Here is a 5860-nt window from a genome sequence, read left to right as displayed (position 1 = left end):
GTTACCGAGTCAGGTGACCAAGCTCCCTGCCCGGACTCCGCCTCCGAGCCCTAAGGAGCCCGGAAATTAGGCTGGTTCAGTGAGTGCGGTGGCAGGGGACGCGGAGTCCACCTAGTGCCTGTCACGCCTGGGGAACTAACCCCTTTGCACGGTTCAAAGGCCTGCCTACCTAGCAGAAAGAGCACCAGGCATCATCTGTCTCTTCCCTGTGTGGGCCCCTTTCCCTTCCCCCTACCCCCCGCAGTATTTTTACTACAAATTCTAGACGATTGGTAGTCTCTGACTGATAAACCCTCCAGATCAGAATTCCCTGGAGTTGACTTTGGAACTGATGGGAAGTTAAAACTTAGGTATGGAAAAACAGAAATAGACAGGGAGACCATTTAAAATTTTAGTATGACGTGATGGACCACGCTAATATTAAAGTGAGAATTTTGCCTTCATAGAGATTAATGTCGACAAATAATTTCCCAAGGACGTGTAAGCAAAGAGTTCAGTAAGTCTAATCACAGTAGGACCAATGGGAAGACAACTTAGTAAACAGATGTTTAAAGATGGCTCAGTGGGGGCTGGAGAGATAGCTCACCAGTTAAGAACTCTGGGTGCTCTTCCAGAGAACCTGGGGTCAATTTCCAGTACCCACTTGGTGGTTCACAACCGCCAGGAACTCCAGTCCCAAAGAACCAGTCACCCTCTCTTTTGGCTTCTGGAAGGCATCAGGCATACATGTGGCACATAGCTGTACACACAGACAAAACACCCATATACCTAGAATAAACAAAACAAAAAAATTAAAATTGTTCTTAAAAAGAAGATTCCTAAGTAGTTCACAATGGGGTTGTGTCCTCTAAGGGTACAGTGGTATGGACCTGAGTTTCCGGTACCAACCTCCCCAGAGAAAAATCCACTTCCTCTCTTAGCTTCACTTTCCGGCAGGTTTTCCTCCACATTGTTACCTCCCAGGAGCCCAAGAGTTCAGGGCCAACTCTTCACAAGAAAAGACATGTCCAACCTCACTCATATCTGCCCTGATAAAATCTAGATTTCAGTCAACAGTGTTGGGATTCTGCTTCAGTCGGCCTACGCGTGCTACGTCATTGCCTACCTGCCATGGGGGCGTGGCCCTGCCCTGTATATAAAAGGACAGACCTACCTCAAGCCTCCCTCCCCTTAATTCCTTTCCCTCCATCTCCTTCTTCCTCTGTTTCTGTCTCTCTTTCTGGGGTACCCCTCCCCCTTTCCTTCTCTCCCCATGCTCATTTAATAAACTCATCTAACATATCTGTTGCCTGGTATCTTATTAACTTACCATCTTAATTATAAAATTGGTGGCCAGTACGAGGATCGAACCCACGACCTTGGCGTTGTATCTTACCGTTGAAGCTGAACTGTAGGCTCAATTTTCTTAACCAATATATTTTATTACAACTTATTAACCGGGCATACGTCACTTATAACCCAACTAACCAAAACAATAGGAAAAGAGGATTAATGGACACAATAGCAAAACCGTAAGGATATCGGTTCCGAGGAACGAGTCTCCTGGTGTGATCAGCAGGATTTCTTCTGCTGGAACCTGGAGTAACCAGAACCCAGGACCTCAGCAGGAGCCTGGAGCCCCAAAGCCTTCCCTTGAGCGGCTCTCTCTAGGAGCATCTTGAAATGCAGTGATGAACAGCCAAATACTATCCCAAGTCTCCAAAAAGCCCTGCCTCCAGTTCTGGGCTCATTTATATATCTCCTCCCAGAGTCTGTTCACAGGATCTCTTCAGCTGGCAACAATCAAGCTCCCGCACGAGGTGGTTGGTCTTCAAGTGGATTAACTTCACCTGTTCTCTCACAAGACCGTTCCAATCCCTCACTTGGGATCCTAAAAAAACAGGTTTATCTCTCCTTCACTGAACTCCTTCAAAAACTTTATGGAGCTGGATCTGACTCAATTAAGCCTCCCCCTAGAGGACTAGCTTTCATAATACTGGAAGGTGCGATGTCCCGGCCTGTGGGACAAATAGAACCAGGGTTCACCTGAAAGAGGGAGTGGGGATTGAAAGTGGGGTACAGAGACGCGAGAAATAATGAGTCAAGTCTGGAAATTTCTGATCAAGACTCTTTAATGCAGACAAGTAAGAGTATATAGAGCAAGGTCAATAGGATCTATTCTAACCCCACTCACCCTAGCCCCCAGGCAAGAATACAATAGCCCGAATCGCTCCCTGTAAGAACTTCCTATTTCTCTGTGTAGCTCCCTGTAAGAACTTCCTTGATCCTCTGCGTGGTTCCCAGTAGGGACTTCCCTACTTCTTTCAAAGGTAAATAGTACAAGGATAGCCTAGAACACAAGACCTCCTCCGGCGAAGGTCAGCAACTTGAAGGTCACACCGTGCAGCCTAAGCATGGGATTTCTAACGTGGCAGAATTTGGCATGGCTCCCCACAGAGCAGGAAGCATAAAGCAGAAAGAGTGGAAAGGACGTGGAAGGATGCTATGAACTCTTGAGGCGCATCCCCAATGTCGTACCTCCAGTAGGGCTGCACTACCTAGACCACCCTAAAACACCACCAACTTAGAGCCAAATGTCCAAATACTTGCTCTTTCTAGGGGCATTTCTCCCTAAAAACCACAGGTGGGTGTAGTGGGGCTTTGGGTATTGGCCTGATTTTTGCTGCTTGCTTGCCCTACCATGCTGACACCTCCATCCCTGACAGAAATACAGTCACTAAGGCAGTCTGTGTGAAATACAAGTGAGGCCCTTTCAGTTCCATGTTTAATGCACTTCAGCGGCTGTTGCCTAGAACAAAACACGGAATCCTAAACACTCTCCTCAACGTGGCTCATCTTGGTGTCCGTTGGTCTCCCCACCCCATCCCTCTGCCCCTTCCCTGAGCTTTTTCCTCCCTCACAGCCTGACCTGTCCCCTGCCAAAACCGGGAAGTCAAGAACTAGAGCCCACTGCAAGCAAAGCCCACCGCTGCTCTGCGCTGAGCGCGAATGCACAGATGAAAGCCCCTTTCTTCTTACGAAAGCTCTGTCAGGCTTCCTCGGCACCTCTTCTGGACTTGACCTCAGCGTTGGCCCGCGTTCTGCCTGGACCTGCATAGAAATTCCGTCAGATGCCAAGAATCCTAGCAAGTCTGAGGAGCAGATCCTTGATAGCCGATCAGTTCCGAAGCCTCCATCTTTGCTTTCTGGTCACCTTGGTCTGCTTTCAGCAGGATTTCTGTTAAGTCGCTTTTTCAAGGGTCCTTCAACACTGATGTGTCAGTCATTTTTCATCTCCATCTGCCTTACTGGATCTGGTTGACTCTGGCTATTTTTGTGGAATTCAAAGTCTAGGCCAGTCTTTCTCTTTTATTGCAGTGATCTGGACACTTCTTTGAGTAGTCTTGAATAAAGTCTTCCTCTTATTTTAGCAAATTTCAAAATAACCGGTTTTCTTTAATTCAATATTGAGACAATATTTGTGGTAGGTTGGCTTTAGGGAGGAAGGGACAGAGTGGAATTTGGGGACTTTGCCAAATGTCTAACTCAGGCTTACTGCAATGTATCAGCATCCAAGGCTTAGTGACAGAAAACAGAATTTATGGTAGCTATTTTAGAAACAAATTCACTGTAGGCAATCAAGTGATTCATGTAATACTCGCTAGAGTTGAAGAAATTGATTTTTAGTGGAAATGCATGAGTAATTGCTCATGCCAGCTTCACACCGCATCTGGACCCACAGAAGGGAAACCCTGTATCTTGTTTGTCTTCTGGATTCAAGATTCACAGAATCACGGGGGAACAGAAGCCCTAAGACCTTAACACCCATGCAGCAAGGGAGCCCAGGAGTTGTAGTTCTAAGCTTCTGTGCCGATGAGAAAGCTAAGTAGGTGGCGATTGAGTGAACCAATGAACTCTGATAGGTGGGCAGAAAGGAACTAGGCGAGGAAGGGTGTTAGCGTCCTGCCTATGAGGAAGCTGTGTCAAGACACAGCCATAGCAATCTGGAGATACTTGTGAATCCTGTCTCCCAAGATTAGCTCTTTTTGACACAGGTTAGCTAAACGAGATTGTCTCCCTTAGGACAAAGAAAGGGTTTATAGAGTTAAAACTAATCTGACGATTGTCAAGCTTTCCACTTTCTGCTAGAAACCATTTCCACTTCCTTAGCTGCTCGGCAGCGCCCCCTGGTGGAATCTGCGTTCATATTCACCAACACTCCACTTGTCTATTGATAAGGCATTAACAAAACAAAAACCTTGGATATTTGTCTGATCAAAGCCAACCTAGACCCAGATGCTACAAAAGGAAACCCCGCCACCCAGCCCCAAAGTAATCAAAACAATAATGAAACCAAGCCCCCAAAGAGTAGTGCTTAAGACTTCTAAAACCAAAACCTCCTGACTGGGCACCGAGGTCATGTTGGTGACGGCATGCCTGCGATAGCTCCTGAAAATGTTCCTCCTTCACCCCCTTTCTCACCCTCACAACCTAAATATGAGTCAATGGAGGAAGCTGAGCTGGGAGGGACTCGGATGTGTAGTTTCACAAGGTCTTAATTGTAGGTGTAGAACCACCCTTCAGTTGAGTGGAATGGAACTTGAGGTGAGCTGTCACTCCTGCGCGCCTCTCTGCCATGCCCTTCTACACGAGAGGTCTAGAAAGAGGCTCCAGTCTGTATTCTTGGGCAGAGTGACAGTCTTAGGGTTCGGAGCCCTCAATTCTGTCCCTTGCCAGAGGCACGAGGCTGGGTCTGGTGCAGAGGCTGAAAGTTCACACCTCACTAGGCTCGGAAGGCACAGGTTGAAGCCTGAATTACAGTGGGCATAGGAGGCAAGAGGATGTGCATGTTGCATGTGTGTCTGTGTGTGTGCATGCACATGTGCTTGCACACGTGTGTGCAGGACAAGAAAGCTGGAAGCCTCCAGAAGAGCTTGGGAGGGAAGCAGCTTCTCTTTTATCGACAGTGCGCAATCTGCTCTCCACCATCTGAGCGAGAACGCTTTCTTGGATAGATGTTACTGCCAGCTTGTCACACTAGAGCCACCTGGGAAGAGGACACATCAACTGAAGAGCTGCTTCAGTGAGACTGATCTGAAGTCCTGTCTGTAAGGAACTGTCTCGAATAGATTGATGTGAAAGGACCAACACCACTGTGGGTGATACCGTCCCTAGGCAGGTGGGCCTCGGCTGAATAAAAAGTTAGCAGAGAGAGAGACAGAGACAGAGAGACAGAGATAGACACACATACAGAGACAGAGAGGCAGAGATAAACACACATATACACACAGAGACAAAGAGACAGAGAGAGAGAGAGAGAGAGACAGACAGACAGACAGACAGACAGACAGACACACACACACACACACACACACACACACACACACACACACACACACGGATGGACAGACAGACAGACAGAGACACATAGAGTAGCCCTGACTTCCCTCAACGAAGAACTGAAACACGGAAGTATAAGCTAAAATTAAACCCCCTTTCCTCTTCAAGTTGGTTTCACAGCATCAGGAAACTAAAACAGACGCTGTGTTCATTAGAACAGCCACCTTGACTGGGCCTGGGATCATCTCCTAGGCAAGCCTCCAGCCATGCTTCTGAGGGGTCGTATAGTCTGACTGCTTAGGATGTCGGTACCGTGCAGAGCCTGGGATGTTGCTGGTCCAAAGAGATGTTTATCTGGGGCTAGTTATAGAACAGCCTTCTGTTGCTCACCTTTGTGTCAGAACTAACACCCTGTGACTAATAGGGTCAGTACCTTTGGGAACCTATTAACTCAGCTGACCAATAGCTTCCACCAACTCAAAGACTCAGATGGCATCATGGACCTATATTTTGCCCCATCTTGCTGTGCCCGCCTCTGTGA

The sequence above is a fragment of the Acomys minous genome (assembly GCF_964271855.1).
Source record: "Acomys minous genome assembly, chromosome: 11".
In the NCBI taxonomy this organism is placed as follows: Eukaryota; Metazoa; Chordata; class Mammalia; order Rodentia; family Muridae; genus Acomys; species Acomys minous.
The sequence above is the reverse complement of the archived record's forward strand: the minus strand, read 5'-3'. Positions refer to the sequence as shown.